The 10752-nt window shown below is 34.3% G+C and overlaps 1 pseudogene; it reads left to right on the top strand.

Moving 5' to 3' along the window:
- The first annotated feature begins 10099 nt into the window (after positions 1–10099).
- LOC114674731 (small nucleolar RNA U3) lies at positions 10100–10290 on the top strand (annotated as a pseudogene).
- Positions 10291–10752: the final 462 nt, after the last annotated feature.

Raw genomic sequence — 10752 nt, 5'->3', positions numbered from 1 at the left:
GATGGCAGCGGTGGAATAAAATCTACCTAAAAGTGGACCAGCCTAGTTTAAACTCATGCAGCTAAAGAATCAACTGTACTTCACAGTAGGTTCTCAGCAGGAAGCAAGAAAAACAATAAGAGATAAAGGCAGTTGTAAAGCTGCAATGAGATGTAATGCTCCTACATAAATGCTCCACAGTGATGTAAATCCTCTAAAGCCAACAAGACAAAGCATATTAACATGCTATCATGAGAAATAGTGCCCCCACCACCATTCTACCTGCACACTCCCTTGCTTCCAATGCTCTTGCCAACTTAGATGAACACCAGAATTTGAATTCATGTGAAGGCTGAGAGGAATGTCAAACTGTCCAACAAAGAGGGAAAGGTTGGGGAGGGCTCTCTTTGCAAAGTATATAACTCCTTTTGAATTTATATCAAAAGATTACAATTTCATTAAATTTTCTAAGTAGAAGATATAGAAATATGATAAAGCTTGAAGAACAGAACCTCTCCAGTATTGTACAGAACATTTCATGTCATTCTCCTAGGCTATGTCTGAGGCAAATCTCTCTGAACACCCTGGGTCCACAGTTTATAGAAAGAAACAAGTCTCCACTCAGGCTCCCTCTCCCATAGTCTCTTGGAAGTCCAAGGTTTCTTTACCTCTTTAAAGCCTCTTATATTTATGCTTCCTCCTTCAAACTTAGACCTGATTCTTTATAGTGTCCATCGTGTCTGCTTCTCTGCTTATCTCCATGTTTGTGCTTACTCAGTCCTCAGAAGCTGGGGTTTATTTTTTGTCTTCCATTTTTCCCAGGAAATTTTTATTACACTTTCAGTTCTAGGGTACAAGTGCACAACGTCCAGATTTGTTACATATGTATACATGTGCCATGTTGGTATGCTGCACCCATCAACTCGTCAGCACCCATCAACTCATTTACATCAGGTGTAACTCCCAATGTCACCCCTCCCCCCTCCCCACAATAGGCCCTGGTGTGTGACCCTATTCCATAAAGAAACTCTTCCTCTGATCTCCCAAAACATACTCTGTGTTTTACATAGCATGTGTATTACAGATTGTTTTAAAATATGTAGCTTTCTGTTTCACTCATTGAAGGTATGTCTTATTTATCTTTGTATCTTTTCCTCTTAACAAAGGGTCAGGCATGTAGAAAATAATACATTCTGAGTAAACGAATAAGTGTACAATAAAATAAACTATAAAACTGTATAATAATCACATACCCTGTATTGTAGTTTAAAAATAAGCAACACATCAAAGCAATATGCTTTTAATAAAAGGCAAAATATATGTATAAAAAATTGCAGCAACTACCTAAAAGAAATGGATATCTATATATGACTTGAAAATGGCACGGAAGAAAAATGGTTAAAGTATTTCTACAGAATAGGTTTGTTTTACTCATGCCTTCAAGTGCTCATTCTGTTAACAAATTATTCCAACACGTATTATGTGTCAGGCACTCTGAGTGCATATATACAATTTCTAAATGTCTTATAATTTAGTTAAAACAGATTCATTTTTATGATGTCTGATCATTCTACTTAGCAGTCAATAACTAAAAAAAAAAAAAAAAAAAAAAAGCTTCAATAATTTTTATGTTAAACAATTACTCACAAAGATTTAAAGCCAGAGACGGTATCAAGCCCTCACCAATGGGTTCACATGACTAAGCCAATCTAGATTTACATCTAAAAGCTCCAAAAGTACCAAATAAAGTGGAATGTTTGCAGTGTGTTTAAGACTCAAATTAAATATCAATTTATGTTCAATATAGTCCAAAATGAAAAATTCAAAATTTAATCACGTGTCAAATAGACTTACATGCATATAACAGTTTTAGATATCGTCATAATTACTAAGCCTCGAAGACATAGAAAATAAATTTATCCAAAATATTTCAGTCCCTCAGAGTTTGGGACACTGATGTTTTACTGAAGAAATTAACAATGAAATCTATATTTAACTGTTGATATTTGCATTGCATATATAGAACACTAAAAGCAGTGAATTTACAATATAAAAATACCATAAAACACTAACATGAGACATTCCTTATTGCAGACAAACTCTTCTTTAATCCCAAAATGTTCTAAGAACCTGTACTGGGATTCCCTAACTCATTAAAAACAATTTTGTAGCAATGTAAGTTACTAAATAATTAGAAGTGTGCACTTTATTTCCTTAAGTTTTATAAAATTAAGATTGCTTAATGCTGTTATTTACTATCAGCATCAACCATTCCAGTTTGTTTTTAAGTTTATTGAACTCACTTGTATGTCCTAAACAAATTAATAATTTATTTAACAGCTCACCCCTGGTTTAAAAAAAATAAAATAAAAAAGCTAGAATGCTAGAATTTTGTATGAGTTTTTATTTTGATTTTGAATAGTTTACCATCTAATTAGAAAAGAAAATGAAAATGTCACAACGTAACAAAAATATTAACTACCATGGACATATTTATAATAAACAGTTTAATGAAACCACATGTTACCAAAATGCCTAAAGGTTAAGAAGGTAAGTTTCTACAATGGAAAATAAAATAAATCTATGTATTAGAGAGCAAAATAATGCAATTGTGGATATACTAAAAATTAAAGAATGAAGATTATACATCTGTTGTATGAAGGTCATATATAATAGTCTTCAGGGGATAGAACATTATCCCATGGCATTTCTGGGGTATTTTCATTTCATGAAACATGAAACAAATGAGAGGACATCTAAGTTTTAGGAGTTATGTTATTATTTTTTAATTCTGTCACTTTGCAAATATCATATTTTCCTTTTCTAATAAAACTACTTCATTATGCATTTTTGCACATTACCTCGTGAATCTTGAGGTAGAAAAACATCAGACTGGTAGAATTACAAGATACATAAGAAACTGTAGGATACATTCAATACTTCATATAAACATAAAATGAGATGTTTAAAATTAAAAGTGGCACTGCTTTTCAAAGGAAATTGTGGTTTTTTTTTTTAATGGCTATGACTTTGCCCCAATATTATAAGGTAAAACCAAGAATTGTTAATGTATATTTTAAAAAGCTTGAAAGAACAAGAGGGAAGGCAGAAGCTTCTATCTTCACTTTTTCCCTTTAAATCCAACTCACATACTCTTTCTCTCTAAACATTTCATTTCCTCTTACTTTCTGGGAAGTTTTTTGGTTTTTGTTTTTTTTTTCTTGGGGTGTCTAACTCATCTGTGCAATTCAGAATTCTTGGAGTATCAATTACTTACAGAAATCCTTTCTCTGTGGCCTTGCAGGTTGTCCTTCAATTAAGAACTTTGGAAGAACAGAGGGAGACGATAAGAAAAAAGTGAGGCAACTTCAGCAGCTGCCAAAATACCAAGAACTTGTTACCACAAAGGATGTAGTAAGAGCCATGTTATCCTGTGTTAAATATAAACAAGAGAAAAAAAAGTCCAATATTCTCTACATGCATGTTTCATTTGTGACTTCCAGGAACTTTGGTTATACTGTACATGAAAAAAAAAAGGAAGGTACATCTTATTTTTTTAAAAAAATATATGCTATATTTGTGACAACATGATAATGGAATGCTAGTGTCAAATATTCTGTTTTCCCTCTATGCATGCATTATTTAATCCAAGTACAAAAAATATATATATGCAAAATTTTAAGCTTATTGACAGCAGAAATAATGTTTTTTTGTACTTGCAGTCTTCTTAATCCTAACGATATCTTCATCAATGTTTAAGACATTCTAATCTCAAGATACATGTAAGTATGCTTATATGTATTAATATCATGGGGAAAGTTGTATTTCTTCTTAATAATCCCCTGAGTTCAAGAAAGAGTGGATATTGTTAGCCAGCGAGTGCTTTGTTAGTACAGCAGGGTGAAGAGACTAGAAATATACATGATAGAAGAAATAATAAAGAGCTATATTGCTCTGATTTCAAAAGGAGGATAGAGTCTTGCAGAGAATATTTGTTGACATTCAATTGAGAAGAATGAGATCCATGAAAATTAAGGAGCTTGAATGAATAAGGATGGAAGGCAGAGAGAACTGAAAACACCCTGGCAGGTGAGAGCTGAGGAAAGGATTTAGAAACACAAAATATGTCATGAAAATTTCATAAAGTTCCTTGCTATGTGGCTGGTAACATAGATTTTCTCCTTTCTCATCCCCAGAAATCTTCATTAAAAGCTCCATTATTCATGTGTGTTTTGTAAGTAAATTTACCTTATGAGAATAAGGGCGTGGGATCTGAGTTGTGCTTCAGGAATGAAAAGCAGAGTCTGCAAGCAAAGACTGGTGATATCTTTAGAGTTTTGTCTAATGCTAGAATTAACTCCATGATATCTCTACAATGTAGATATCTAGATGCTACTTGACATCTACAATGACAAAACACACAAACAAAAAAACTCTCCAACTCCCAAAGTGTTCATTTTTTTTTTCTGGCAAAAAGCTCTTATATATTTAAAAAAAATAAAAACTTTCATATATTTAAGATTTGGTTTCTTGTAGCTACCTCCTAATTTACTCTCTATAATTAGATAGAAAAATATAGTTCAACTTTTAAAAAATATGTAAAGGCAATTATTATGGCCCTCAAGTCATCAGAATTTATAAAAATAGTTTTGAGTTTTTCGGTTTTGATCAGTAATCCACAGCATGAGTGCTTGACAAAGACCAGCAGAAAATTATACAATTATTTTATTAATTAGACAAGTAGATTACACTCTATGCAACAATAGCTAATATCACTTTGAAGTGGATAAATGGTGAAACAGTTCTAAACTGCTACCACTGAAAAATTTGAGTAAAGACACATAGGGGGTGATATATCTCCCATGTCTTGCCCAGAGAAATGTACATTTCAGCTTTGACCTTAAAAGAGAAGGTTCTCATCAAATCAAAATAGAAAATAGCCCTCAACATTGTCAAAAACCCAGACACTGACCGCAAAGTAGACAATAACTTCAGGATCACACAGAATGAAAATAGGACATTTTTAGAGAAATAAAAATAGGAGCTGACAGTGTCTCTGAAGAGAGTTTAGGCTATAGAGCAGCTAATGTAGTTTGAGTTGCACATAGCTACATGAGCTTGGGCACATTACTTAATAACCCTAAGCCTGTTCCTTCATTTGTAAAACAGGAACAAACCTTTTGATATCTACCAGGTAGCACTGTTGTATTAAATGAGAAAATCTATATAAAGCATATTTTATAATATTTTTAAAATATTCAATAAATAATTCACATATCTCCATTTTATTGTGATTGTAATATTCAGCATAATTATTTCATCAACTAAACTCTGAGCTTCTGGAGGATAGGAACTTTGTCATATTCATAAATATATGAGTTATTAAGCATTTCTTGAACAAAATACACTTGGGGTAGCTATATATACAGAGTTCTAGAGTTTTCTACAATAAGAAAAAAAACTGTTTTGATCAGCTATGTGCCAGTTAGGCAGTAAAAGCATAAGACTCACAAAATGAAATTACATATTAATATGAATTAAATCATATTTAACCATACCTGGAGTAATAATTGCTTATCAATTCCTTAATGAAGATTAATGAGAAATGTAGTTATTAGATTGTATTATTGTTTAAAATATTTGTTGCTTTTCCCCACCAATGACTCTCACTGTGGGAGGATTATTCATCCCCAAGCTATTTAACTCAGACACAAATATGAAATTCACAGATAAGATGTGTTTCTTCCGAGCTGAACCTTAAAGTTTAAAGGTCATGGTTTGTCATTTTTTTCTCCTCTGCCTTGAGACCAGCAATATCCCAGAGAGAACCACTGAGCCAGGCTGGGTCCTCGAGAGAAGATGAAATAGAGCAAAGGAAAAGCCAGCCTGTGTTAAACAGTAAGACAAGAAATAAAGTTTGTTATGCTGATCGACTAAGATTTCAGGGTTGCCTGTTTGCAAAGCATAACTTAGCCTAAGTTGAGAGAATAGCTGTGATTTGTATGTACTATTTATATGTACTTGTGTATAACTAGGTTTAATTTTGTGGAAAATTTGGATAGTTTTCATTCCACATTGTGAAGTCATCCATTTAATGCTAGTTCTTCAGATATTGAAGAACTATTAAAACATGAAGCATTGTTTTAATCCTCCAGATTTTGCCAAACAAACCACACCCAATTATTGCTAACCAGATTTTAGTATGTGGTGTGAGGGATATATTAATTGTTCCCTTAAAGAATGTGTTTTAAGGTTGGGCGCGGTGGCTCATGCCTGTAATCCCAGCACTTTGGGAGGCCAAGGCGGGTGGATCACGAGGTCAGGAAATCAAGATCATCCTGGCCAACACGGTGAAACCATGTCTCTACTAAAAACACAAAAAATTAGCCGGGCGTGGTGGCGGGCGCCTGCAGTCCCAGCTACTGGGGAGGCTGACGGAGGAGAGTGGCATGAACCTGGGAGGCGGAGCTTGCAGTGAGCCGAGATGGCTCCACTGCATTCCAGCCTGGGCGACAGAGCGAGACTCCGTCCTCAAAAAAAAAAATGTGTTTTAACAAGATTTTTTTCCGCTTGATATGTTATCAATCTTCAATGGCACTAATATATATGATTACATTTATGCCTTGTTTCTGAAATAAGTAAAGGAGATTTTATAGAGATATTCAAAGGAAAAAAATCACCATAGAATATGATAAACTTATATTCCTTTTAGTTATATATATAAAACACTTCTAGAATCATGCAATATAACATTGAGTTTTTATGAATATTTATTCAATTCATTAGAAGATCTATGCTACTCCTAATAACCTCCATTCTCTTATTTCAAAGTGAATACCTCACATTTTGTACTGTTATCAACATGCAAGATCAAAGTCATTTTGGACTAAAAAATAACTAATAAGAACACATACAGTAATTCAAATCAACACAGCATATTGCATTATATGATATAGTTGAGAAGTAGAGAATTCCGGTTAAGTATCTTATAAAAATTGTAATTTTCAAAATAAAAAATAAAGCGTATTTTACACCATTATTTTAAACACAGTTTTATGTTTCTTTGATGACACAGAGAACTTAATTTTTATGGTACCTCTGAGATATTTAATAAATATCAATCATCTTTGCACTGTAAGAATGCAATAGTGCCAGTAACCAGCATGTACTCTGAATTGAATGATTAAAAAGCAAAATAAAAACTTATAAAAATGAAAGCTTGCTATGTGGTAATTACTAATAAGTTACCATAAATATTTAGAGATTTAAATGATGTAGACTTTTAATAAAGTCTCCAGTGTGAGGTGTGTTATTTCCAGAATGTTGGCATTTTAATGTATACATAGCTGTAGTTGTCAAAATTTCTTATTTTTCTCAGAGACCTGTCTTGTCTGGTCCATAAATATACAAAAAGGAATTTGTTTCATTTCCCTTCTCAATGTCACTCAAATAATAACATCAGCCAAGAATTGGATGAAATGCTCTGGTGAGGAATCTTATAGTAAGATGAAATCATTCAGTGAATTGTCTGATATTTCACAATGATTCAATTTTATTCCTCAGGATAAATCCAAATGAGCTCAGAAATCTCCTAGTATTACAAACTTTTCCCTGGGGCAGTTCTAAAATATCTGCATATTACCACTTTATTGCAGAATGAGAAGTTATACAAACTATTGAATTACTGTCAAATATAGTTGTATAATTTTTACTGGCACTTTCCTAACTTTAAAAGGGGAAAATGTCCTTATAAAATATTTTAATGATCAAAACAAATATAATTTAACCAAAAATTTTTGAGAATATCTTAAAGAAATCAATGGTGCCACCGAATAAATAAAAAATCTTTATATGTACTTCACAGAATCATCCAATTTCTCATACAGTGTTCTTGATTAACCTGTCACACATGACAGAAATCATGCTGGCTTGTTTAGTAATCCATACACTGATTACTGACAAATGCCAACATACCTCCCACAGTCTGGTATTTGTTAGACCATATATAGTCAGGCTATTATTTACTTCTCCATTTTAGTTATGTTTTTCCTCCATCCCATGTTATTTTTTTATATGTGTATATTCATCTCAGTTTTAGTATCCAGGATAACTCAGAATATGACCATAGAGATTTCATTTATGTTCTCCACCTTCCCTATGTTGGATTTTTTTTTTTTTTTTAAACTGTGGATGAAATTAAGGCAGGATTCCTATTGAATTAGAGGGAGGCATGGTGCATCAGAATCCCCTGGGCAGGAATGAACTTTTTCAAACTACATACACCTGCCTCAGAATCTGATTCACCTCCCTGAGAGAGTATAATTTCTTTCCTTTTTCCTACTAGAAATTACTGCCATTGACATTCATTTTCACTGATGGCCATGTGTCAGATGCTCATGTTTTGGGTTAGAAAAAAATGATTGAGGACCACAGTTCAAAGGAGAACTCGTGGCGCCTCTCCATCCACCCGGTCCACCATGCAACACTATCTTTAAGGAGAAAAAGTGCTGCTGTGGTTAAATAGTTTGTTTCTTTCTTTCTTTCTTTTTTTTTTTTTTTTTGAGACGGAGTCTCGCTCTGTCACCCAGGCTGGAGGGCAGTGGCCGGATCTCAGCTCACTGCAAGCTCCACCTCCCGGGTTTACGCCATTCTCCTGCCTCAGCCTCCCGAGTAGCTGGGACTACAGGCGCCCGCCACCTCGCCCGGCTAGCTTTTTGTAGTTTAAGTAGAGACGGGGTTTCACTGTGTTCGCCAGGATGGTCTCGATCTCCTGACTTCGTGATCCACCCGTCTCGGCCTCCCAAAGTGCTGGGATTACAGGCTTGAGCCACCACGCCCGGCCTGGTTAAATAGGTTTTAAAACTTTATGTGGGTCACCATGAGTAATTTATCACCATGGGTAATTAATAGTCACAGCTCATTTCTAATAATTGGTGCTCTTCAGATATTTACACAGCAAGGTGCATTAGTCCTGAATTGTGGGTGCAACTGCCTAAAGAACAACCTCTTTCCCTCCCCATCCTTAATACAAGGAATACTTGACACAGGTGGGGTCCTCAACACATGGGCAAATGACTCTTGATTTGTTTGCATGCCATATAAATGCTTGATCTCTGCTCACATCAAAGTGGTCACATCCAGGTTTGAAATTTAGATTAAAAACATAGAAAGAAAAACCAAGTTTTCTAGCCTGCTTTACTTCTAGGCTACCAAGGTTTGAAATATTTCTCTTCCCCCTACAAGTTGAATATTCTTCATCTAAGAATGAGCTGGCCTAAGCCTGTCCCAAAGCATCCTCAGTTATGAAGTCTAACTTTAGAATATCCAGGAAAAGTATTTTTTTCACTTACTTGTATATAGTACATGCTATTTTTCACTTGGGCATACAGTCTAGGATTACAACTAGTAGGGCCCTACTAGAACATTTTAAAATCAAAGACTACATCTGATATATGAACTAATTCATTTACCTGAACACAAATAATAATGACAACTAATGTAATGATGAATGGGAAGAAAAGAGAAGAAATGTAAAATTCATCTATTATTTATACTGATTAATATTTTTTAAAAGCTATTCCTCATCAAATCTTTTCATATCTATATGGTTTTGCTCTGAACTGGAAACAAGGGCCATACGTTATTCTTTTTTTGTATCCTAACAGCATATAATACTCAGCAGTGAAAATGCCAAGTACTTAATTATTCACTGACTGTTCAACCACAAATATAAGGATGTATTGATTTATTCAACAAAAATTAATAAGTAAGGACAATGCTTTCAGGGATCATTTCTACAGTTCATTACTAGAGAAGTTTCTCTGAATGTGTAGAGCAGAGGTCCCCAACCCCAGGGCAGCAGATCAGTACCTGTCCGTAGCCTCTTAGGAACCAGGCTGCATAGCAGGAAGTGAATGGCAGGCAAGCGAGCATTACCACCTGTTTCACTTACTGTCCGATCAGCAGTGGCATTACATTCTCACTGGAGCTCAAACCCTGTTGTGAACTGCACATGCAAAGGGTCTAGGTTACATGCTTCTAATGAGATTCTAATACCTGATGAGCTGAGGTGAAACAGTTTCTTCCCAAAACCATCCCCACACCCTGGTCCTTGGAAAAGTTGTCTTCCACAAAACTGGTCCCGAGTGCCAAAAAGATTGAGGATTGCTAGTGTAAAGCACTGGAAACCAGAAGGAGGTGTAGGGTTCCCTCCCCAGCGTGAAGCTGGCTCTTGGTGCTGCTTCACTGCAAATGCCATTTGCCATTGATGATCGTTCTTCTCTTCCTCTGGGAGGATGCAGTCTGAGTGATTTTGTTAAAACAAAATTAATAAGTACATATCTGTGTTAGACAGTGTTCTGGTCACAGAGTTACAAATTACACTTACACAATTTGCACTTTTTTGTAATACTATCCTCTTAAAGAATCTTGAATCTTGTGAAGATAATCTTTTCAACTAGGATATTGTAAAGAAATATCAAGTATAAACTTTAGTATATTCTTACAAAAATAACATTTATACAGTTAAAATTATTGGTAGAAATGCAAGCCACCTTGATATTTAGAACTAATAAGCTAGAAAGTCCAATCTTACATTTCACTTCATAGGTGCTGTTTGTTATTACATAAGGTACAGAATATCCATTACTACATGTAACTTCATAATTCCTAAATATTTTGAAATAGATTGTTTTACTAGACGTTCAGTTTTAGATGTGAGTTTTTGTTTTGCTATTCAGCAATGAACACATAACTTTTAGTTTAAAAAATACA

Source organism: Macaca mulatta, chromosome 1 (genome assembly GCF_049350105.2).
Source record: "Macaca mulatta isolate MMU2019108-1 chromosome 1, T2T-MMU8v2.0, whole genome shotgun sequence".
NCBI lineage: Eukaryota > Metazoa > Chordata > Mammalia > Primates > Cercopithecidae > Macaca > Macaca mulatta.
This window is presented reverse-complemented; position numbering and strand designations above follow the sequence as displayed.